At 40.2% G+C, this 26,495-nt stretch overlaps 1 pseudogene; it reads right to left on the bottom strand.

Annotated features, from left to right (window-relative positions):
- Nucleotides 1-1,846: 1,846 nt before the first annotated feature.
- LOC148027017 (DExH-box ATP-dependent RNA helicase DExH10-like) overlaps nucleotides 1,847-26,495 on the bottom strand; it is a 42,869-nt pseudogene continuing 18,220 nt past the window's right edge.

Raw genomic sequence — 26,495 nt, 5'->3', positions numbered from 1 at the left:
TTTGATTTATGAATTACAAATTAAATGAATACCTATACTTCAGGATGAAGGCCTGAAGGGAGTGGCAGTATCAGTTACCCCCGACTTGTTGCCTAACCCTAACCAAGGGGGTTGTTGACCGCACCGGGAATGTGGACCGAACCCGCCGTGAGAGGTCTTTCCGTTGAGCTCTACTTGGAGTAGGAGGACGCTTGGGTGCTAGGGGGCTCTGGCCGTAAATCCCTCGCCTTCCGGGTCCTGCACAAGAGGCTAACGTGACTCGGGATTGGATCTCGAGGCCCGCATACTAGTTTACGGGCGGAAGCTTGGAATAGTGATCCCTGCGGATTACTGGATAGCCTTCGGGCGGATTATGGACAAGACTACGGGCGGAACTCCTTGTATTTCAAAGATAAAATGATGAAATGTTAAAAAAGAACTTGCTTGATATTGTTTTTCTATGTCATGTGATAAGATTACGTGAAGGAACCAGTGCTTAACAGGATTAATTAAAGAAGCTGATTATTATATGTCAAATTAATGTGTTAGATAATTACATAACTAAAACAACCTGAGGAAAGTGCGGAGGATGGGCCATGGGTCCGTCCTACGGTTGGGTGGTCCCGGTTAGTCGGGAACTTTTCTCAAAAATCTCGAAGAACAGCGGGATGATCATCAAAACGAATAACGAAAGCGATGACCTAGAGTTATGTCTTACCCGATTTATGCTGTTTTAGAGGAACGGAATGGGACTATGCCTTATGGCAGAGAGGTTGAGCTTTGCATCCCTCTCGTTTCCCATTCTCCTTGACATGTCTTTGATAATGCAACATATGAGCTGACTGAATTGGATGGGACAGTGCTTAGAGTGCCTATTGCTGGAAAAAGAATCAAGATTTTCAAGAAAAGGGATGATGAGGACTATGCATTGGAAGAATTTGCAAGAGAAGAGCAATGAGAAGAAACTCCAATGGAAGAGACAGATGATATGACAGATAATCTTGTTGATCTACCAGAAATGCATAATGAAGAGATTGATCTCTTTGTGGATCTAGATGATAATGATCATGGGTAGTTGGCCCATCCGGAGGATGCGCAGGATTAGAGGGGGTGGATGTCGTATTGCTGCGCATTCGAGGTGTGAAAACCACCCAAAAGTTGTGCGTGAGATTTGTTACTTTGTACATACTTAGACGTAGACGTTGTGCTTTGCTTTGCTTGAACATTTTGCTTTCAGTTGGTTCATGTTCAATTTTACAGAAGAGACAAGCGCTGTTTGGGATTGAATCTGATATTTGGTATAAACAAATTAGAAGGAGAATGGGTTCTAGATTTGCAATGAGTATGGTTTTTCCGAGCTTCCCAAGTTGTTTGCTTATGCTGAAGATACAAATGGTATCGACAAGGGAGTTTAAGAAGACCAGTGAATTTTCAGATGAACATGAGGCTCATGTGCAGCTTGCCCTTGAGCATGGAATCCCTACCATTTCTGCAGTGATGGGGACTCAAAGGATTGGGAATTGATTGGAAGAAAATCAAGAATATGATGGACAAAGGGGGCGTGAAAAAGCAAAAGCAAAACAAGAACTATTTTGAAAGAGCCTTTGTGGGGGGAAAAAGAATACTATTTTTGAACAGAGAATCAGAAAGGGGGGAAATCTGGTATTCTGCGACGGAATGAAGAAGAAAATAGACGTATGAGGAAGAAATAGGGGGGAGAGCTTTTTCAATTGGAAGGAAGGAAAATAGAGAGGATACTTGCGCTGGATGAAGAGGAAAATGGTGGATACTTTGCAGCTCAAGAGGGCGACTTGATTGGAGGAGTATGCTAGGACTTGAAAAGAGAGGAAGGCTAAAAAGGAGACGACTACAGGAGGAGAAGGAAAAAGCGGAAAATAAGAGGACAGGCAGAAATTGGCTGAAGAAGAGCAGATTCGATGACAGAAATTGGTGCAGAAAAAGCAAGCTGCTGATAAGGGGGGTTGTCTGAACGTGAAACAGAGAAAGGCAAGGCTGGTATTGCAGACAAGTTGTCTGAAGATCAAGTAGAGAAGCAACATGAGCCGATTGATCTTCATCGATGATCTTCATCGGACTCCTGGATAGGAGCAAGGTGGGAGGTGAATTGGGCTTGCTACATGCCACAGAATCCTTTTCTCATTGCAACTAAGATTGTCAGTGCAGAAGTTTATATCTTTGATTATAGTACCCGAGGTCCAGCTGCCTCTTGAAAACACCGAGAGCGATGCTAAGCAGTATGATGATGAGCGAGGTGAGTTTGGGGGCTTCGACTGTGCCAATGGAAAAGTACAAATTACACAGCTAATAAATCATCAAGGGAAGGAATCATGCATCTTCAATTTCTCTTCCTCTTTCTCTGTTCATCGAAAAGGCCATCTATCTGCACGGCAGAGCAGACCTTTAGTGCGTCATCGACCGTGCGAGAGCAGACCTTTAGTGCGTCATCGCAACTCGTCCGATTCTGTGCTTCTGCCGATCTCATGTGATTCAACTCTAGAAAACCTTGTTTAACATTTCTGTCTAAATTTATGCCATTGTTGGGTATGGTTGTTCTCTTCACGAAGTAATCACCTTCCTCAACCACATGGAGACCTCAAATTGCAGGTCAGGTGCAAGGTCATCTGGAGATAGTGAGTACAGTTACTTAGGGGATTTGTAGACTAGATCTCACATTTGTGCATGTCTTTATTGGTCGTGATATGGTGAATGATGGCAGTGGACAGATTTAAGGATGTTTTCTGGGATACTAGTACAGAGAGAGAATATTTAAGAAGTTGACTTTGGATTGCAAGCAGCAGAACATAAGTAATCTATTGCTTATTGAGTAGGAAAAGTGAAGAGTCTGTTAAAACAGTATGGGACTGTAAATCATGAGATAGCAATGATCGCTACCAATCATAAGGTGGTAAAAAACTTCATTGGAGGTCTAACAGCTTATACTGTTGTTGTATACAAATGGTAGCACTTCATTGTTGGGACTCAGCTACTAAAAGAGACAAGCAAAGGAGACAAGGAAGTGTTTTGAACGACAGGTGGAGGTTATCAAAGCCTACCTCCCAATGGTTAGGACAAAGTGACTGTTTTTGCTGAACAGACACAATCCACTGAAAAACAGGCAGTAGATGCAGCATACTAGTGGATTGCCAGTGTTTCTTCCCCATTCAATATAGCCAAGGAGTCAGTAGCCAACTCTGGCTTGTTTCTCACAGGAGCCTCCATCATCACAGGGCAGCTTAGGAGAAAGCTTTTGCCTTTGTATTTCTCGCTTCCTGTACAAGAAGCCTTTTATGGTCTCACTAGACATCCTGAATCCAAGAAGTTCACGATAGTGTTGTATCTTTGAATTCCTGATTTCTATACACAGTGTTTGAGGTCAAGGTATTAATGCTTGAGTTTATTGTTTTGGCTAAAAAAATGCTTACAAGAAGCCGCCTTTCCAGAAAGCACGGAAGTGGATTACAGTCAACAAAGTATTTAGTCTGACCATGGACAGTTTGATATAGGATCTACAAATGTAGCAGAATTAAATTGGGTGGCCTAAAACTAGTGGACTGATCAGATTTGAAGTCATCTTGTATTTTGTAAACATCTTGGCAGTAATACAATTGTTACTTGGGATCATTTTCTCATCTTGCTTATTCACTTGATTGATCTTCTATCTTGAAATTCATCAAGGTCCTCTGTGATCGCGACTTTGCTTTCAAAAACCCTTCGACATCTTTGGTGAACCCGACGTGAAAGCGTCGCAGAAATTTCAGGATGGGAGACACTTCAGCCTCTATTTCAGCTTCTTCTACAATTCGAGCTGCATCTACTTCAGCTCCATCAATGGCTGCAGCGTCAAGTACTTCAACAGAGGATCTAAAGCAGATTTTACAGAATATGTCCATGTATATGCAGCTCCAAAATCAGCAAACACAAATGTATATGCAGCAGCAACAAGAATTGCATCAACAGCAGTTGTCTCAGCAAAGGCAACTCTATTCGGAGCAGGAAAATGCAAACAACGTGACTAAGGCTATTGAAGCAGTTGAGAATGAGAAGAAGCTATTTGACGGGCATAATGTTTCAGCATATTTGAAGACATATGAGATCAAGATGGGGTTTTTTGGAGTTCATGCTGGACTTATGAGTAAGTACTTCCTTCGTCTTGTCACACCTGCTTTGAGGACAAAAGTGACTGATCTTTTTATTCAAAATACACATTGGCAAGATTTTAAGAAGGCCTTGAAAGAAGAATACTTCCTTGAGGACTTTGGTATGGCTACTCGGCGATCATTCCGAGAGTGCGTCTACATGCCAAGCAAAGGACTCGCTGCTTCGGAGTTGATTCGAGAATTCGAAGAGAGGTATAGTTAGCTTGATGCCATTGAACAAAGAGCATTGGATGTTGAAAAAGTTGAGCTTTTCTTGCAAGCTGCAGATCCTGCTCTTCAAGAAGAATTGGGTGAGCTTCTTGAAGATCGCACGAAGCCTATGGGTCTTAAAATGGATTGGCAGGATGCTCAGGATGCAGTCTCGACTTTGACCAAGAGGAGGATATGGAAGACTTGCCTACTTCTATCCCTGTTATTTCTTCTCCTCATCAGCCAGCTTCTTGGTCTATGCCAGTGCCTACTGTTTCCACTCCACCTATTCCTCCTGTTCCATGACCGATGCCTACACCTTCTGCTCCAAAACCATCCGCTCCATCGGTGCCTACCTCTCTTGATAACATAATCAAAGGCATCACAGATTTGAGACTCGAGTCAGTCAAAGCGGAGTTGGTGGGAAAGTTGAAGGAGCAGTTTGCTTCGACTGCGCCTACTGCTTCTTCTAGTGCTCCTACTGCACCTAGGAGTGCTCCTAGTGCACCTAGGAGAGATCGGAGATGTATTTGGTGTGATAGTACGGACCATCAGCATTGGAGGGATTGTGACTCTTTCCAGGATGCAAGGAGGCAGAATTTGGTATATTGGGGGCAAGATGGTAAGATTTGGTTGACTGAGACAGGAGCTCCACTTGCTACCAACTTTGGTAAAGGTGAAATGAAGAAGTTAGTGGAGGACATGGCTGCGCATACTTCTTATGTGACAGCTAGAGGTGATGCTTCTGTATATGGAGTACAGATTGAGAAGGGATCAGAGACTCAGTCCGCGGTATGGACTTATGCTATGGAGACTGCAAACAAGGGAAAAATTCAGCAAACTGTTTTGACTAGTGCAGGCTCTAGCATCAGATCAGAGACAGGTTGGGACTCGCCTGTTGGCAGGTACTCTATTTATGCTTATTTGGCTAAGTCTCATGGGGCAGATGTACTTGTTGAGGAGAAGCGTAAGAGGGATGAAGAAAATCCAAGTGGAGCTAAGAAGACTAGAGGGGGTGAGTTTGTTACCCCACCTACTGCAGGACCGTCTTCAAGACCAGGGCCAGATCGACAGATGGAGGATGCTCAAAAGAGAGAAAAGAGGCAAGAGCCTAGAGAGAGAAAGCAGCTAGGATTCAGATTGATGTCCGATATTGAGACATCTACAGACATGAAGAAAATCTTTAATGATAAGATACTTGGCGTGAGGTGACTTTCACTATTTCTGAGATTTTGGGCATCTCAAAAAGAGAGTTTCAGGATCAGTTTCAGGAGGTCCTGAAGAGGAAAAGGCATGCATTGTCTACCACTGATACACAGGGAGTTTTGATTGGGGAGTTGGATGAGGACGAGGATGAGGTTATGATTGATAATGCTTCTGTTTTCCCGCAGGTAGAGAAGAGGGTTCAGCCTATGCATTATGCTAAAATTGATGAGCCTGTCATGATACCGCGTAGTCATTTTTCGCGGAGCCATTGGGCTAGGGCAACTATAGAGATGATGGTAAAGATTGGAGAGAAACAGGTGCCTTATGTTGCATTGGTTGATCATGGTTCAGAGATTAATCTCATAGTTCGTGGAGTTTATGAGAGTAATAGATGGCCTATGGATGTAGAGCATGGGTGGCATATGAGAGCTGCCAATAACACTGCAGGTGATTTATATGCTGCATGTCCTAGTGTCAGGGTTTCTATTGGTGATGTAGAAGAGGATTTTCATTTCTTTGTGCAGGATTCATGCTCTTATCCTATAATTATTGGACAGCCATTCATTACAAAGATGCGCATGGAAACAAAGGTCATAGATGATGGATCTGCTTATGCACGGATTCGCAGTAAAGATGGTATGAGAGCAGTTCAGTTTATGAGTGTATGTGTGAACCATGTTAGAAACAGAGATACTCTGAGAGATACACCTTTGCCCACTGTGAGGGATTCGGGTTTTCATTAGGTACCGCCTTTTCGCTAGACGACGGTGGTACAGAGGAGAGGAGATTGGAGTTCTTGCCTCCTGGCAGTAGTGTTTTCTCCTCCGGTTTTGTTGGGATTTCAACAAACAGTTCGATGAGTTATCAGAAGACTTCTAGGTTGCCTAGAGCTGCCAGGCAGTATATATGCAGGAAGAGAAAAAATTGAGAAATGCAGGAATTTTGGAGGATGATGAGCACATAGATGGGATGTATGACAGTGTGATTTGTGCAGATACGATGACAGAGATGGGAGATATACTGAAAACTGATATGCTGAATTGTCACAGTAATGTTTTAGTGCAGTCCCTGGACATGTTTCATGAAATTGCAGATTTTATGTCACAGATTGAGTTAGAGGCTGAGGTAACTCAGCAAAGAGTGTTGAGTGCTGAAGAAATTCAGCAAACAGAGTTTCCAGCTGGTTATGATCAGGTTTCAGAGAGACAGAGGGCTGAAAACTTTCAGCCAACAGAGTTTACTGCTGAAATATTTCAGCATTCAGAGTTTGGGGCTGTTTCTATGCAGTCCATAGAGCAGAGGGCTGAGAATATTCAGCCATTGGAGTGCAGAATTGCTGATTTACAACAAGGTTTATGTAATGCAGAAGAGCATAATGAAGCCAGGGTTGACACGAAATACAAAACTGTGGATAAGAAGGTGAAGCCGGTTGCTGTACCGCTTCCACCTGACAGTGATCAACAAATAGAGAGGGCTGCTAAACAGCAAATTTTGAGGAATCCGGAGCATATTGGTCATACATTTTTAGCAGAGATACTTGCTGAATTGAAAATTGGAAATGGTGATTTCTTGCTACCCATAGAGAAGCAATGCTTTCAGGATATGCTTGAGCGACATGGAAGGGGATTTGCTTTTTTCCCGCATGAGATTGGATGTGTGAATCCTGATATTGTTGCTCCTATGGTCATTTTTACTATTCCTCATATCCCATGGAATCTCCGACCTATTCTGGTGCCTAAAGCACACTTGTCAAAGCTGATTGATTTATTGAATGAGAAAATCAGGATGGGAATCCTTGAGCCTTCATCTGCACCATACTCAAACAGGTGGTTTACAGTTCCAAAGAAGAATGGTACTCTCCGATTTATACAGGACATGCAGCCAGTGAACAGAGTTACTATTAGGAATGTTGGTATAGGTCCAGTTGTGGATGAGTTTGCAGAGGCATTTGCTGGACGCGCCATCTATTCTTTGGGTGATTTGTATTCAGGATATGATCAGTTTCAGCTGGCTTTGGAAAGCAGGGACATAACCACCATGAGAACTCCTATTGGGCTTGTCAGGATGTGTACCTTGCCTCAAGGTGCCACTAATTCTATTGCACATATGATGAATGCCATGCATAAGGTCCTTCGTGATTACATACCTCAGCTTACTATGCCTTTCTTGGATGATGTGCCCATTAAGGGGTGTGCAGAAGAAGAGAAGAATGAGAGTCTAAATGAGTAGGGATGCAGATACTTTGTGGCTAATCATATTTCAGCATGTGAGAAGATTTTGGCCAGGTTAGAAGAAGTGAACTTGACACTTTCAGGGCAAAAATCTATTTTTGGAGTGAATGAGGTTGTTATTGTTGGGCATATGTGTGGATATTATGGCAGGAAACCCTCACCTGATAAGGTGAATGCTATAGGCAAGATTGCAGAGTATTGTTCTACCACTTCGGAGGTACGGAGATTCATTGGTGCTTGTGTGTTTTATATGATTTGGATACCTCATTTTGCACACATAGCAGATTGTTTGTATCACTTGCTTCGAAAGGGGCAGAAATTCTATTGGGATGAGAGCCACACTAGAGCCATGCGGAAATTGAAGAAGTTATTGCAGAATGCTCCTACTCTCAGGAAAGTGGATTATAATTGCGGAAGGCCTACTGTATTGACAGTTGACACTAGTCCAATCGGCATAGGTTGGGCTGTGGGTCAAGATGATGCAGATGGAAATAGGTATGCTATTCGGTTTGGGGCAAAAGTCCTAAATGAGAGACAGAGGAGATATCCGCAAATCAAGAGGGAGTTATTGGGGATTGTCACGGCTCTTAAATGTGACAAGGAGTACTTTATTGGAGCTTCAGTTGTGGTAGAGACAGATTGCTTGCCATTGATTGGTATGATCACGAGTTGCTCTACTCCGGATATAGCCATGTTGAGATGGATTGCATACATCAAGTCATTAAATCCGGAATTTAAACACATAGCAGGGAAGGATAATCCAGTGGCAGATATGTTGTCTAGAGCCAGATATGATGATGAGGAGACTCTACTTGCAGAAGAGGATGATGCAGAAATTTCAGCCACTATGGTTGATCATGTTTGTCATGTCTATGATATTGTGGCTTTCACAGAAGAACTCTATGTTGGAGATTGGTTGCAGATTGGCAGGTACCTTAGTACAGTAAGCAAAAGAGATGAATGGACAGATGAAGAGTTCAAGAAGATCAGAAGGAAAGCCTAAGGTTATTTTCTCAAGGACGGATTTCTTTGGAAGCATCCGAAGAAAAGAGGCGGATTACCTTTGCGGGTTGTCTGCGATAGAGAGACACAATTACAGGTGATGAGGGAGTTTCATGAGAGTCCTTGGGCTGGTCATAGAGGAGTATGGGCTACTTATGAGAAAATCAAGGAGAAATATTGGTGGAAAGGCATGTATAGAGATGTTTCTCACTTTGTTGAGACTTGCAGAGACTGCCAGATGTATTCAGTAGTGCTTCATCGAGATGAGCTTCATCCAACCTATCCACTATGCATTCATTATAAGTAGGTAGTTGATTTGGTTACCATGCCTATGGGTCTATGGCAGATGAGGTACATTGTTTTGGCTAGAGAGGATCTTACCAATCATGTTGAGGGCAGATCTTTGAGAACGAAGACCACTAGTGCAGTGTGTAAATTCTTATTGGAGGAAATTTTCTACAGGTATGGTTGTGTGGGTAAGATCACTGCGGATCGTGGTGAATTGGATGCAGATGAAGCTAGGGAGTTTTTCTCTCAGCTAGGAATTAAGTTGGCTCTAACAACAGTATACAATCCAGAGGGAAATGGAAAGAGTGAAAGAGGGCATCCGCCGATAGTGAAAGCATTAGCCAAAGCATGCAGAGGACGGATTGGAGAATGGCTGAGACTTCTACCATTTGCTTTGTGGGGTGATCGTACGACTCATAGTGTTACCACAGGATATATGCCTGCAGAGTTGATGTATGGTCAGAAACCGGTTATGCTGACTGAGACTTGTGCTTTGACTTGGTTAGTTTTACCTTGGCAGGAGGATTCGACGAGATAGGAGCTCTTAGCTCTTCGGATTCGACAGTTGGAGAGGAGACCAGAGGATATTCAGCTAGCTATTGACAGGTTGAAGGTTGCTAGACTAAGGAATAAGGACAGGTTTGACAGCAGGCATCGCTTGCGGCCTAGAGCAATAGAAGAGGGAGATTGGGTATTAGTCTTTGATAGTAGCCTTGAAAATCAGCATACTGCACTTCGGAAGATGGTGAAAAGATGGTTTGGGCCGTACATAGTTAGACATGTCTTTGATAATGCAACATATGAGCTGACTGAATTGGATGGGACAGTGCTTAGAGTGCCTATTGCTGGAAAAAGAATCAAGATTTTCAAGAAAAGGGATGATGAGGACTATGCATTGGAAGAATTTGCAAGAGAAGAGCAACGAGAAGAAACTCCAATGGAAGAAACAGATGATATGACAGATAATCTTGTTGATCTACCAGAAATGCATAATGAAGAGATTGATCTGTTTGTGGATCTAGATGATAATGATCATGGGTAGTTGGCCCATCCGGAGGATGCGCAGGATTAGAGGGGGTGGATGTCGTATTGCTGCGCATTCGAGGTGTGAAAACCACCCAAAAGTTGTGCGTGAGATTTGTTACTTTGTACATACTTAGACGTAGATGTTGTGCTTTGCTTTGCTTGAACATTTTGCTTTCAATTGGTTCATGTTCAATTTCACAAAAGAGACAAGTGCTGTTTGGGATTGAATCTGATATTTGGTATAAACAAATTAGAAGGAGAATGGGTTCTAGATTTGCAATGAGTATGGTTTTTCCGAGCTTCCCAAGTTGTTTGCTTATGCTGAAGATACAAATGGTATCGACAAGGGAGTTTAAGAAGACCAGTGAATTTTCAGATGAACATGAGGCTCATGTGCAGCTTGCCCTTGAGCATGGAATCCCTGCCATTTCTGCAGTGATGGGGACTCAAAGGATTGGGAATTGATTGGAGCAAAATCAAGAATATGATGGACAAAGGGGGCATGAAAAAGCAAAAGCAAAACAAGAACTATTTTGAAAGAGCCTTTGTGGGGGGGAAAAAGAATACTATTTTTGAACACAGAATCAGAAAGGGGGGAAATATGGTATTCTGCGACGGAATGAAGAAGAAAATAGACGTATGAGGAAGAAATAGGGGGGGGGAGAGCTTTTTCAATTGGAAGGAAGGAAAATAGAGAGGATACCTGCGCTGGATGAAGAGGAAAATGGTGGGTACTCTGCAGTTCAAGAGGGCGACTTGATTGGAGGAGTATGCTAGGACTTGAAAAGAGAGGAAGGCTAAAAAGGAGACGACTACGGGAGCAGAAGGAAAAAGCGGAAAATAAGAGGACAGGCAGAAATTGGCTGAAGAAGAGCAGATTCGATGACAGAAATTGGTGCAGAAAAAGCAAGCTGCTGATAAGGGGGGTTGTCTGAACGTGAAACAGAGAAAGGCAAGGCTGGTATTGCAGACAAGTTGTCTAAAGATCAAGTAGAGAAGCAACATGAGCCGATTGATCTTCATTGATGATCTTCATCGGACTCCTTGATAGGAGCAAGGTGGGAGGTGAATTGGGCTTGCTACATGCCACAGAATCCTTTTCTCATTGCAACTAAGATTGTCAGTGCAGAAGTTTATATCTTTGATTATAGTATCCGAGGTCCAGCTGCCTCTTGAAAACACCGAGAGCGATGCTAAGCAGTATGATGATGAGCAAGGTGAGTTTGGGGGCTTCGACTGTGCCAATGGAAAAGTACAAATTACACAGCTAATAAATCATCAAGGGAAGGAATCGTGCATCTTCAATTTCTCTTCCTCTTTCTCTGTTCATCGAAAAGGCCATCTATCTGCGCGGCAAAGCAGACCTTTAGTGCGTCATCGACTGTGCGAGAGCAGACCTTTAGTACGTCATCGCAACTCGTCTGATTCTGTGCTTCTGCCGATCTCATGTGATTCAGCTCTAGAAAACCTTGTTTAACATTTCTGTCTAAATTTATGCCATTGTTGGATATGGTTGTTTTCTTCACGAAGTAATCACCTTCCTCAACCACATGGAGACCTCAAATTGCAGGTCAGGTGCAAGGTCATCTGGAGATAGTGAGTACAGTTACTTAGGGGCTTTGTAGACTGGATCTCAGATTTGTGCATGTCTTTATTGGTCGTGATATGGTGAATGATGGCAGTGGATAGATTTAAGGATGTTTCCTGGGATACCAGTACAGAGAGAGAATATTTAAGAAGTTGACTTTGGATTGCAAGCAGCAGAACATAAGTAATCTATTGCTTATTGAGTAGGAAAAGTGAAGGGTCTGTTAAAACAGTATGGGACTGTAAATCATGAGATAGCAGTGATCGTTACCAATCATAAGGTGGTAAAAAACTTCATTGGAGGTCTAACAGCTTATACTGTTGTTGTATACAAATGGTAGCACTTCATTGTTGGGACTCAGCTACTAAAAGAGACAAGCAAAGGAGACAAGGAAGTGTTCTGAACAACAGGTGGAGGTTATCAAAGCCTACCTCCCAATGGTTAGGACAAAGTGACTATTTTTGCTGAACAGACACAATCCACTGAAAAACAGGCAGTAGATGTAGCATACTAGTGGATTGCCAATGTTTCTTCCCCATTCAATATAGCCAAGGAGTCAGTAGCCAGCTCTGGCTTGTTTCTCACAGGAGCCTCCATCATCACAAGGCAGCTTAGGAGAAAGCTTTTGCCTTTGTATTTCTCGCTTCCTGTACAAGAAGCCTTTTATGGTCTCACTAGACAGCCTGAATCCAAGAAGTTCACGATAGTGTTGTATCTTTGAATTCCTGATTTCTATACACAGTGTTTGAGGTCAAGGTATTAATGCTTGAGTTTATTGTTTTGGCTAAAAAAATGCTTACAAGAAGCCGCCTTTCCAGAAAGCACGGAAGTGGATTGCAGTCAACAAAGTATTTAGTCTGACCATGGATAGTTTGATATAGGATCTACAAATGTAGCAGAATTAAATTGGGTGGCCTAAAACCAGTGGACTGATCAGATTTGAAGTCATCTTGTATTTTGTAAACATCTTGGCAGTAATACAATTGTTACTTGGGATCATTTTCTCATCTTGCTTATTCGCTTGATTGATCTTCTATCTTGAAATTCGTCAAGGTCCTCTGTGGTCGCGACTTTGCTTTCAAAAACCCTTCGACAACGCGGGAAGACCTAGATCGCAAATCCCGTAACATTCCATGGGAGTGCCGGGCGGAGCTTTCTAGACATCCTTTTCGATGGACTGCTAAGACGTGTCTTGGATGATACTAAGAGGACACGTTACAGACAAATAGTATATTTGGGTAGAAGATAAGATGATGTTATTGTTCTTCACTATCCAAGCTTTTGTATAAATGTTTTTGATAATCTTTGACCAATTCTTGGAGAGAGAGAGACACACACAAAGAGAGAGAGAGAGAGAATATTTTGGATAGAACATAAGATAAGATTATAGCCTACTTAGAAGTTGATTCCAACATAAGATTAGAGACTAACTAGGGGTTGATTAGGGTTTATCAAGACTGAAATCAAGTGAAACAGTCAATATCGAATTGAATAAAAAAGAACAGTGATATATTGAATCAAAGGGGTATAATTATGTGATTTGAATACTAATCCAAGCTAAAATTTTCATATATTTTCCTTTTAGAATGGAGGTGTACTAAGAGAAAGAGAGATATCCACTTCCAATTAGAGGAGGAATATGCACCAATGTCACACGGAACTTGCACATGGTTCATGAAAGTTACTCACGGCAGGGACGCTTTAAGATGGGAGAACTCAACATAAAATAATTATCCATAAGAGTTTAGTTTCAAGTTGAATGAGAAAACAAATTCTTGAATAAAGATATAAGCAAGATATAGGTTCAAAAGACTTTTCAGATTTGAACAAAAGATTGTTTGAGAAAGACAAGGTTGAATTCTCAAACTGTGGGAGAAGAGAAAAAGGTGGGATGTTATATTTTATGGGAAGAATTAGAAGGCAAAGAACATCCAAGTCCAACTCAAGCTACTCTCGTAGAATTTATGCTGAGAATTTTGAAGAGGAAAAGGAGCTCATAGTTCGACTTGAAAGCGACTCTGCAGTGTTTTATGACAACCTTCAAAATAGGCGAGAAGCTTAAAGCTCCACTCAAACCAAATGAGATAGAAACTTCAATGTAGGCGAGGGCCTTAAAGCTCAACCTCAAGCCTTCACTTTTGAATTCATTGGCAAACTTCGAAGAAGGCGATGGATACAAGCTCCACCTCTAGCCTCTCTCCCTTGATTTGATGGCACGTCCAAGCTCTCCTAATCCTCCTTTTATAGTTTTTTCTCCACTTCTTCTCATGTTGTGCTTTTAGGTTTTTTTTTATAAAAGCCTAAGGCTTTAAAGCCTTATCTTTTTCTTAAGGCTAAAACTCAAGTGTTAAAAGCCATAATCAAATAGCTTTTCCACCCGTGATTTATGCTGCCACTCATCAATAGCGTTTTGATGATCATACATGCTAACTGCTTTTCCTTCTTCTTCTTCATTCAATCATTCAATCCCTCCCTCTCCTCTCCTCTCTCTCTCTCTCTATTCCAGAACTCATCTAACTTTCCTACAAAGTTTATTCTTACCTCAATTTTCTCCCTGAAGGCTTTAATCTTCTCATAAGCTGTAGTTTTCTCTTGTAACAGGGCAGGTATGTCCATGGCTTTTGCAGCTTCTTTCTCACAAATCTCTGCGAGGATGTCACGCTGTTGCTCCTGTTGGAATTTCAAGTTGTTGAGTAGCCTATGATCCTCCTTTATTCAATTGACGAGTGTCGTTCTGGAATCCTCATCTTGCTCTATCTGTTGGTCTAAATCTTTGGCAAGCTCCCTTGATCTCCGCAAGTTTGCGATCCAAGCAACTAGCTTCGGCTGAGGATAAATATCAGTATGGGCCCCTCTCCTTGATTGATGTGGAAGGGGGGGGCTTGCTAATCAGCGCTCCGCTCAGGAAAGATTAAAAACTGTTTTCATCTTTCCTCGTTGTCCCCACAGCCCCACCCCTCGCATTTCCAGCACATACATGTCAGCGCCTTTTTCCTCCTTCAAACCCGCTCAACCCATGTCCTTCGTGAATGTTATTTTTAAAGAGCTCATGCTTGGCCCTAGGGCTATGTACCACATATTGTGAAGGAGTCATAAGCTTGGCCCTCTGGGTGGCATAACTATATTGTTATGTAGAATAGTCAACCCTAAAAATAAATCCACCTCAAATGATTTGTCTTTTCTTCCTAGGGCAAAGACATTTTCAACTATATTATGTCACATAGGTGAATAGATGACATTTGTAAAATAGCTAGTGTGATCTAGAACTGCATAGGGGATGCCTTTATATGGATTTTCATATGGAGAGGTTGGTTAAATTCTAAGAAACAAAATCATATTCATAAATGCCCTTCACTAAAATGAATCTTTTTTTCACATTAGGAGTTCTATGAGTTACCTAAATTATGTACATCATGGATTTATTAATATGGGATATCTACATGGAATTGTTAATATGAAAATGTTAATATGTTAGTAAGTATATCTACATTGGAAAATTTCCACTGGTTAATGAAGTATACATGATAAAATTTGTAGAGTTGAAAAACAAAACTTCCCAAGATTGAGTTATGGAAATGTTTATGGCCACTTGCACATGCAACCATGTTCTTATGTGGCAACATTTTGTCATCCCTCTTCGTGTTTACACCATTGATGGTAGATAAAGAATATGTTCACCTTATTTTCTACACTATCTTAACCATGGATGGTAGTTCAATTTTGATCTTGCTTGCCAAGATGTTAATCATATTGTCTTCATTGTCACAAATGTTTCTCATTCTCCCTTTTTCCCCATGGAAGGTTGCCTCTTTGGGTTTCATTTTATTGAATGCTACTCCATGTTGGTTGATGTTTGATATTCCACAAAAAATAGATAATTTTTTGTGTATACTTGGAGATTTTAATACACTTATGATGTCATTCTGCTACAATATACATTATACTTGTTTAATCTACAAGTTAGTCATCACATAACTTGTCAATGACTTTGGAGAAATTTAGCTCAAATATGTGTTCTTTGCAGAATATACAAGGAGAAGGAAAATAGACACAAATGTACCTCATGCTATCATGGCTCATAATGCCTACTAAAACTACAACAATAGTAGTAGAAAGTTGGACATACATTGCCCATGAAAAGTTTCATGGAGTGAGCTTTCTAGGTGCAGAAACGAGGACATACATTGCCCAATGTTTGGAAGGATGTTGTAGCTACTAGTTTGGTTGGAATGTGTAGTTGGGGAGACGATACTTAACTAGTCCCAAAATGATTGGATGCATTAGCATTAAGTTAAGCAATAATCTACTTGTGGTGTGGGTACCCACTTCAAGATAAGTAGGACTCTTCTATCCTAGGATGTGGATGCAAAATGGAGGTTACTTTGCAAAATGTAGTGTGGATGCAAATAACTCTGCAAAATGGAGGCTTGGGGCATGAGACTATGGGCAAGATGCTTTTGCTGTGTTAATTGCATATTTTGAAATACCCTTAATTAGCTATGGGCAACATTGCTCTTCTATCTATATCATAAAGGAAACTAGTTTGACTCTGGCACATGGAAAGTAGAGATCTAGGTATAGCCAGGAGAGATAAGGTGCAAACTTGGCAGAAGAAGAGGTATATCCCTACTCTAGAACCACAATGCTATGTGGAAAGTAGAGATCAACTGGCATTATGTGGAAAGTTTTTTGAATAAATGGAAATGGCGTTAGCAACTATTTTATGGCATTATGCCTTTCACTGATTATGCTTTTGATGAGGCATGATGTCCATTTGGAATTGGTATGTTTGAGAGAAAAAAACATACAAGTGAGTCTTTAAGAACTTATTCCATAAATTCACTTTTGATGTGGATGTAGAATGTTATTTGAAAGTCATCTTAGTATATACTCTAACTAGAAAGAAAGCTATGTACGATGTAAAAAGTGGTGAAAAACAATTATCATGCAATCACAATGTTATCTCCCACTCTTTTTGAACAAACCTTCTCTCAATTAATTATGAGCAACAATCAAGCATCTAAGTGTGCAAAATAGTAAAGCGTTAATAATCTTCTTGCCAATGTGGAAAATGGTGTCACATCTTTTGGTTGTGGTTGTTGTGGTTTTATAGAGATTTCTCTCTCAATGAATAGCTTGGCTCGTCGGATAGAATTATTGAATCCATCATTGATCCTTTGCAAGGGAGTTGAGGGACATGGCATTTTCCTTGCAAGCTAGACTTTATGTGGGCATATACCAGTCAATGCAACAAATACCCTTTCTAAAAACAAGGAGTTGAAAATGCATTGCCAAGAAGATAGTTTGCAATACTATATCAAATCCTCCATCTCACAAGTGGCCCATCTAAGTACTAAGTTAAAAGTGGCCCTTTTAAGTATTTCATATAAGTTAATTTTACAATGAAAACACTATTGAAAAGCAGAATGCACCATCAATCACAAAATGTTGTACCATTTCCAAGAAGATAGTTTAGAGTGTTGTATCAAACCCTCCATCTCACAACTATTGTTCCATGTACTTCATATAATTTGCTATCACAATGAAAAAAAATAGAGAAAAACAATCCAAAATTAATCACGAAATGGGTAGTGTTAGTGAGGCTCTTTTCAATTTGTATCAAGCACAACATTTGCTTCAAAAGTTGCATCTGAATCAAGGCGTGCTTGCATAGATACCCTCTTATGCTTTGGAGGAATTGGAAATGGTCTGACATCTTTGGCTTGTGGTTGTCGTGGTCTTTTGGAGAGCTATCTCTCAGTGAATGGCTTGGCATGTTGGATAGAATTACTAAATCCATCATTGATCCTTTGTAAGGGAGCTAAGGGATAGGGTCTTTGTCCTTGCAAGCTAGACTTGATTTGTTTCAAGGAGGCAAGCAAATGACTACTCAAGCACTCAAGATGCATTTCTAATTCAGGATCTTTCTCTATCATAAAGAGAACATCTTTAGTATATGTTTTGATACTTCAAATATAAGAAATCAAGGTGTATTCTATTGTAACTATATTTTACCTGCTAAAGCCATCGCTTCACAAAACTTTTCTTTGGAACCTTGCAAGGCTTGGCCTGCAAATTGAGATAGATATGATATACATATATATCTAGAAAATAGCAAATACCATATATACTAAAGGTTTGATTGACTTACCATGATCTTGTATGTCACTATAAGTGTTGTCTAGCGTACGTGCATCATTTTGTATAGGTTTAAGACTACTCTCAACAATGTTGGTAGGTTGTTCCATATTCATACTTAGAGAAGATCCTATTTGATAAGAATTGATATTAGCATCGAATAAATGTATTCACAAAAGATGGCTCACAAAAATAAGTCCATGTACCTTCAAAATTCTTGTAATATTTATCCATGCTCTTCAACACAATGGTGTCAATATCAAAACCTGACAATATTAAGATCTTCATTTGATGTTTGCATATATTTCCTCGCATGGCCCAATCATAGTTGCAACATGCCCACTCACAATGTGCATTGTGTATTGTATACCAGAGCTTTGCATTGCTCATGCTCTTAACCTTTGCAAGACTATGATCATCTCCAATAAATTTGACAAATTGATCTAGAATGCCTCTTGCACGCATAAGAGATGACAATACAATCTTTTGAACATTGAAGTTTTGTCTAAAGCCTACCTCTTTCATAGCCTCTAGATACTAATAGTATGGATCGAAAAATGTGAGGAGCTTGTGGATTAGCCAATCTGCTCTACGGCCATGAATTGTGCGCCTTCCAATCAAGAATCGAGACTTCAGCAATCCATGGTAAGATTCAATCGATCCATTTTTATCTTGGTTGGCATGTGGAAGTATTCGCGTGGCTCTAACCCACATTCCTATAATATAAAATAACTTACAAGATCAAGATTCATGTGAATTCAAGAATATATGAATTTATAAATTAGAAAGCCTTACTTAGTTTGGGAACTCAATTTTCCTTGAAGTATGTGAGGAAGTTTTTCTCGCTAGCATAAGTTTCGAAGAACTGATCAATAAGAGATGTAGCATCCTCCTTTCTTTTGGCCTTGCTACTCAATCCTCTACACTTCATGTTCATAATGTGACCAAGGTCTCGAAACATATTAGCCCGTACTTGATGATCTGGAACTTTCTTTATCAAATTCTTTAACCAACATCTTCTAACATGCCATATACAAAGATTTATAGGAGATGCAAAAATATCCCTACAATTTAACCAATGATTCATTGATTGAGATTCAATTGTACATTGAAAAGAAGCGTTAAAAATATTTCCATTCAATTTTTAGTTAATATAGTGAGAAGCATATATACTGTATGGCATTAATTTTCGCTTGTGCATCGTCTACCATCCACGCACTTGCCTCCCAAGAAGAATTAAAATCCAATATACGATTTTGAAATTCTTTTAGCCAAGTGATCAAGCAGGTAGTGTCCATTGAGGAGGCAATGATCCATGCTATTGGCACCCCATTTCTAATACAAGTATAGAATATAGAGAGAACTGCATTCAAACATGCACCAAATCAAACATAAAATAGGAGGGTGAAAACAAAGATGCATTTAAAAAAACTCTCTAAAAATTACCTTGTATTTGCAAATACACAAGTGAAAAATATATAAACTTATTACCTTGTATTTATTGGTACCGAATGTAGCATCCATAGCAAGTATACCATCCTTTCAATACTTATTAAGCATATGTAGCTGCCACTCTGTTTGGATACCCAAGATGAAAGGTTGACCAATAGAAGCATTATACTGTTGGTAGATGAAAGTTCTACAATTGTTCTCTAGCACCCAATTATGCACACTGCATGCATCATCCTTATTGGACTTGAAGGTAAGGATTGATTCCATCTTTGATTATATATTCAAAATATCCTGCATTGTCATAAATGCGTCCCTTCCTAACTTTATATTCAATTCTTGCATTGCATGTCTCTCCACCAATACAATATGTTGTTGGAACACTTGTAGTGGGGTAAACCCACTATGAAGCAAGTTTTTGACCCATGTTCTTTTCTCTTTAGATAACCAAGGTGCAACAAGCAACCTTGAATCAGACAAACCTTCACAATGTATCCCATGGAAAATATGGCCTTCCCAAACCACATGATTATGCTCCACATAATTTATTCGAGCTATATTTGGCCATACATAGAGTCTATACACATAGAAATGACATCTACAACCCAATAAATGTTTTCCACCTTTAGCATCTGGTCGCTTTTCATGAGCGGTCACTTGTGGTTTACTACGCAAGTCTTTTGGTCCAAAAGCACACCAAAAGCTAGGCATATGAAGAAAATGATATCTATGAGAATCAGTTTGAACATATGAATAATCAAGCCTCTAGAAGTCAACAAGAACATGGCATTTGTATACATACCAGATTTTCTCTATCCATGAGAATTCAGTGGGTTGTGCTAAGGTTCCTTGTTCCTGCCTCCGAGAAATTTGTCTCTTGAAGTTTGTGGGTGTGCCTTATGAACTACTCTCCCTAGAAATGAAATCCGCCACCCGATCCTGGTAAATGTGTGCATATGCTTGAACATGGTATTGTCTCTTGGATCTAGTTTGATCATCCATGTTAGAGCCGATGCATTAAAAGGCCGCAAAGTTGGACAGTGTACTTTAAAAGGTACATCCATATTTAGAGGTACTTTGAATGCTCAACTGAAATGGAAGGAAAATGTATTGCAAAACACATTAGAGTTAATATCAATCCCTTTTTTAAAAAATTGTACATAAATTATAAATTCATTTTCCAATAATTGACCAGTTTGAATAACAATCTAGATTAAAAGACCTCTTTGTAAAACAACAATTAGACAAGAAGCCAGTTTGCAGCTTCCTAGATAGTGTCTAAGAGCGTAAGCATCTGGAGGAGCTGTTGCCAAAGAAGCTCGCCAATGTGCTTTTGAGTGGGAGTTGTATTGTGACCACTTCTCACTCTCAGGATGTAGTGAGATAGTTGGAGCAGATGTGTGGGGCTACCTGCATTAGGAGCTAGAGTTGCTGAGGGAGGAGGATGTGGTGAAGCTATTTTTGAAGACTGTGCTTTTCTAGAGAGCATGCCTCTGAAAAAATTGTAATTTAGTCTATACCAATGGAGCTACGAGGGCGTGGATGTATATACATTTCGCATTAGGCATTACATCACCTACGTCTATCCTGGTTTCGAGTCGAAGGTTGTCTCTGAGGAGTAGAGCACACGATGGCAATGGTTGCCATCATTGTACCACCAATAGACAGTGCCCTTGGGCAATGCAATCATATCGTCCCTGACAACGCGACGCACTAGCATGTGGGGGCGGTACTCAGGACAGATGGGGAGAATGACACCAAACCAGCCTGTAGCAAACACCGATCGATGAACATGTGATCATCATTGGAGGTCGTCCATAGCAAGCAAACAAATGAAGTGAATGTGAACTCAATGAGGCAAGGGGAAAGTATGATAGGGATCAAACCACTGCAGGCACTGGTGAGATGCGGAGCCAACAGGAACGAAGGACATGGGTTGAGTGGATCTGAAGGAGGAAAAAGGCATACTGGAAGAATAAGGGGATGCGGAGTACGAGGGAGAAGAAGAGGGCCCTATGGGTATTAACTACTGACATGTATGTGCTGGAAACGCGAGGGGTGGGGCCGTGGGGGCACAGAGGAAAGATGGAAACAATTTTTCATCTTTCCTGAGCGGGCACTGATCAGCATGGCCCCCCCCTTCCACGTCGATCAAAGAGGGGCGCCCATACTGATATTTATCCTCAGCCTACTCTTTTTGCTGCTCAAAATCATCAAGAAGCTCTACATCCATTCAATTTCCAAGGTTTGGGTTTTCCAATGTCTCAAAATTGCAAACATCATCTACTTCTCCAATTATACAAGATGAAGTCTCAGCCCGTGATACTCAGTGATTGATTCCTCTCCTACTGTATCAAGGGTTGACGCTTCCTTTTCCAATTGTGCAACCTTCTCTTCTTCATCAAGTAAAGCCTTCTCATGTTGAAAATGAGTTCTTGATCATATACTCAGCATGAAATTGGCCCTCCACTCGACTCGTCAAATTCAGTAATGTATAGTAACTCAACGTGAATGCACTCACTAAAGGAGCAAGCCATCTCTATAGTCAATTTGCTCAGCAATCATTATAATAGAGATGCCTTGCTCATCCTTTCCACGACGGCCGGCCCTTCAACTCAGTTTTATGAACTCTCCAGAAATAATCCAGTGGTGAGTGTCTCCATCCCATTTTTAAACCGCTATAAACACTACATTCTTTGCAGGCATATTCAAACCCATTGCAAATGTTTCAGTAGCAAACAATGTTTTTATCAAGCCTTCTTGGAACAAAATCTCAACCACCTCTTTCACAATAGGAAGTAGACCTAAATGATGGATTACTATGCCTTTCTTCAAAATATGTAAGATGGAAACTATTGGAGGTAGCTCTATGTCCTCCTCATTGAGGCATTGTATTGCATTATTAAAGACATCCCTCACGTCTAGCCCTGAATCGATTATCCTTCATAGCCAAATCCATTAGCTCTCGTGGCATGGATTGATAAGCTCTTATGAGATTGGTTACAAGCTCTCTCCTCCCCTCTCGTTTCTTGTGCCCCTTCCCATTCCTCTTGCACCTCCATTGGGAGAGGTCAAGCCATCCTCCTCGTCAGCTTCCTTTGAAAATATTGTGACTAATTTGTTTAAGCTATCCTCTCTAGACTGGCCCTTCTTATCAACAATAAAATACAATCGTAAACATCCTACAGTAAAAGCATAATGTTGTAGTGGTGTTGTCCTGAAAGTTAGTGTACACAACATGGCACAACTGTTTGTGCAAATGGCATATCCATTTTGCAAATTTAGTTGCATTGGATATTGTAGCTAACAAGAATACCATTTTTATAGTTGTAATCAGAAAAATTATACTTTCTTCCCACACAAAACCTCGTACTCTATCTCTCATGTAATGAAAATCATCAAAGATGATCCAAGCAACCTTCTTAAGAACTTCATAGCCTCAATAAAGCATCCCTCTTAGAATTTCTATCATCATCACAATACAACTTACATTGAGGCTATAAAAATATCACCTATCTTCTCTTTGAGTTAGAGGGAAAATTCCATGTTCCTCAATGTCTGATAGGTGATGATGTAAAACATACGACCCTTGAGTCTCCAAAATGGATACCTTCATATGAACCAATTTTTAGATGCATTGTACCCTAACAAAAAATATTATTTGAAAGAGAATTTCATGCCCAATCATTCATGTGGTTTACAAATTAAAATCCATGTAATGCAATCATTCAAACGATGCTTCCACACAAAATTTGTGAATGAATTGAAAAGAATGAGCCTAGCCTGACTACATATGCTCGTGCATCATGCAAAATGCAAAAAAAAAGACACACAATGAAAAATCAATTCCTAATGACCTTGACTAATGTGTTCAAATTCTTGATGAAAAAATCTACCCTTAGGTTCGTAGTGGTGGACGCACAGTATCACGACATCTGCCCCCTCCAAACCTGCACATCCTCCAGATGGGCCATAGCTACCCATCTTGATCACTGCCAAGCTTGATGGTCAATGCAATCTCCTCATCTTTTGCAAAATCATCTGTAAAATTCATATCCTCATCAACATCATCTCTTGGCTCAAGTCCATCATAAATCTCATCATCCAACTCCTCAACTACGTAAGCTATATTATCTCTTCTCTTGAATAATTTGATTCTCTTCCTTGCAATGGGAATCCACAAGGCCATGCATCAAGATCTGCAAAGGAATACATAGCATTTCCATGGAAATGTTGCAGCAAATAAGGCCCAAACCATGATCTTGAAACCTTGCAGATAGTACTATACTAGTTATCTAGATGATGTCATAGACCAACACCCAATCTCCCTCCTCAATCTCTCTAGGTCTCAATCTTTGTCTGCTATCAAATTGGTCTTTGCTATGAATTCTGGCCTCTTTGAGCTTCTGTATATCTCTCTCAATATCTTTAGTTCTCCTCTCCAACTGACGAATACGAAGAGCCAAAAGATCCTCTCTAGTCATCTCATCTTGCTGCCATGGTAGATCACTACAACTAAGTGTGGAAATCTCTATAGGCATGATTAACTTCTGCCCATACATCAACTCGACTAGCATATATCCTATAATGACACTATGAGTAGTGCAATCAGCCCATAAGACGTAAGTAAACAACCTAGGCCACTCTCTGACCCATCCACTGCATGCTTTAGCCAATGCTTTCACAATCGGTGGATGGCCTCTTTTGCTCTTTCCAATGCCTTCTAGATTATATGTAGAATTCAACACAAGTTTAATGCCAAGGCAAGAGAAAAACTCCCTAGCCGCATGAACATCCAACTCACCTCTATCTGTAGTAATTTTACCAATGCATCCATACCTGTAATAACATCCTCTAATCGAAACTTCAAAACCACTGAAGTAGACTTCATCGTCAATGCCATTCCTTCCACTTGATTTGTGAGATCTTCTTGTGCCAAAACAATGTAATGCATTAGCCATAATTGAACAGGCATAGTAATCAAATCAAGAACCCACTTATAGTGAATACATAGCCGATAGGTTGGATAAAGCTCATCTCCATGCCTCACTGGAAAAAAAAAATTGTCAATTAGTGCATGTCTCAACAAGCTATGAGATATCTCAATACATGTCTCTCCACTAGTAGCATTCTTTAATATTCTCATAGATTACCCAAAGAGCTTGATGTCGAGCTCAAAGACTTTCATAAAACTCTTTTATGATTCACACCTATGAAGTTGTCACATACAACTCACAATGGTTATCCTCCTCGCTTCTATGGATACTTCCAATGTAGCCTACTTGGCAAGAAGAAACCAGAAGCTTTTCTCCTAATCTTCTTGATGTCCATATCAGTCCACCCATCCTATCTAGATATGGTATTTAAATAACGACCAATCTCTAAATGCTCTCTTGTATACAAAGACTCATCAAAGCTTTCCAAAGTAGATACATGACAAATATGATTAGCATACATGGTTGCAATATCAACCCCATCATCAACATCATTAATGCAAGAAAAATCCATATCATCATACCTTGCTCATGAAAGCATATTGGCTACTAGGTTGTGTTTACCTACTATGTGCCTAAACTAAGGATTCATGGATTTTATGTACCCAATCCACCTATGCATGGAAATATATGGAGTAGAACAACTCGTGATCATACTTAGAAGAGGCAAGCAATCATTTTGTTGACCAACATAGTAGCACCAATAAAGTACTCTTTATTATTCTTGAGAGCCATGACAACTCCTAAGAACTCCCTCTTAATCTTTGGATACCTGCGCTATCGCTTGTTTAGGACTTTCACCCCAAGCTAAATAGCATACATGTTCCCATTTCCATCATCTTGACCAACAACCCATCCAATGACAAAAGGACTTGTATCAATAGTAAGAACAATAAGTCTCCTACACTCATAATCTACTTTCTAAAGAGTCGATGGAGTAGCTCTCAACAATGTCTTTAGTTTTGCATAGCTCTAGTATATCTCATCTCCTAAGAAAAACATTGCCCTTTCCTCTTGAGCTTGTAGAGATCATCTGCAATATGAGAAAAATGAGGATTCCAAATAAGATAAAACACACAAGCTCTAAGAAACTTGCGAACCTCCGAAGTAGAAGAGAAAGTCTTCTAATTTTCTCTATGGCATCAACCTTCGCAGGAGAAGGCTTCTTGCCATAATATCCACATATATGTCCAACAATCAAAACCTCTCAGGAACCAAAAATAGACTTCAACCCTGACAAGGTCAAATTCACTTCCTCTAGCCTGCAAAGAATCCTCTCAACATCTCTAATATGTGTGGCCACAAAGAACCTGCATCCATTATCACCTAAAGTATCATCCTTCTATTTCTCTAAACAACCTTTAATAGGAAAATCATTAAGGAAAGGCATGGTAAGCTCTAGACTAAAATCCCATAAGACCTTGCTCATCCCATTCATCATATCAAGAATCGAATTAGTAGCTCCTTGCGAAAGTGTACACATTCCGACAAGGCCTAAAGGTGCCCTTATCGTAGTCAAATATTTACTCTCAAGAGCAAGCTATAACTAGTCATAATCAGAATAAACATCACCAAGTGAATAGATACCATATCTAGAAAAAGCCTTTGCAAACTCATCCACAATAGGTCTTGCACCAATATTTCGAATAGTGACCCTATTCACTAGCTATAAGTGCTATATGAATCGGAGTGTCCCATTCTTCTTAGGACTTGTGAACCATCTATTAAAATATGGAGCTAAAGATGTTTCTACAATTTCCATCCTAATCTACTCATTCAAAAGCTCTACCAAATTAGGCAAGTGAGCCCTAGGCACAAGAATAGGCCGTATATTCCAACTGTCATGTAGAATGGTAAAAATAATCATAGGTGTCACAACCCTATGATCAATGGATTCAATCTCATGTGGGAAAAAATAAAAATATTTCCTATGTCTGCCCAACCTCTCTTCAAAACATCTCACCTTTGTTGGAAGCAAAAAATCTTCAATCTCAATCTTCATCTCTTTCAGTGACTCGGTTGAAAACTTGTGTCCAATTCCTAGAGGATCTTGTAAAGGAGGTTGCGTAGCAACTCTCCTAATCATCTTATCACTATCCAAAGGTAGTGGTCCTACAATTGGTCTAACCTTCTTGTCGATTGTCTTATATATTTTTCGCACTTTGGCTTCTTTGCTACAACCTACAAATTTCTGCCCTTGTTGTAAATACCCTGGTAAACACAAACT

Source organism: Lygodium microphyllum, chromosome 13 (assembly GCF_053477565.2).
Source record: "Lygodium microphyllum isolate KBCC chromosome 13, Lygodium_microphyllum_v1.1.10, whole genome shotgun sequence".
NCBI lineage: Eukaryota > Viridiplantae > Streptophyta > Polypodiopsida > Schizaeales > Lygodiaceae > Lygodium > Lygodium microphyllum.
This window is presented reverse-complemented; position numbering and strand designations above follow the sequence as displayed.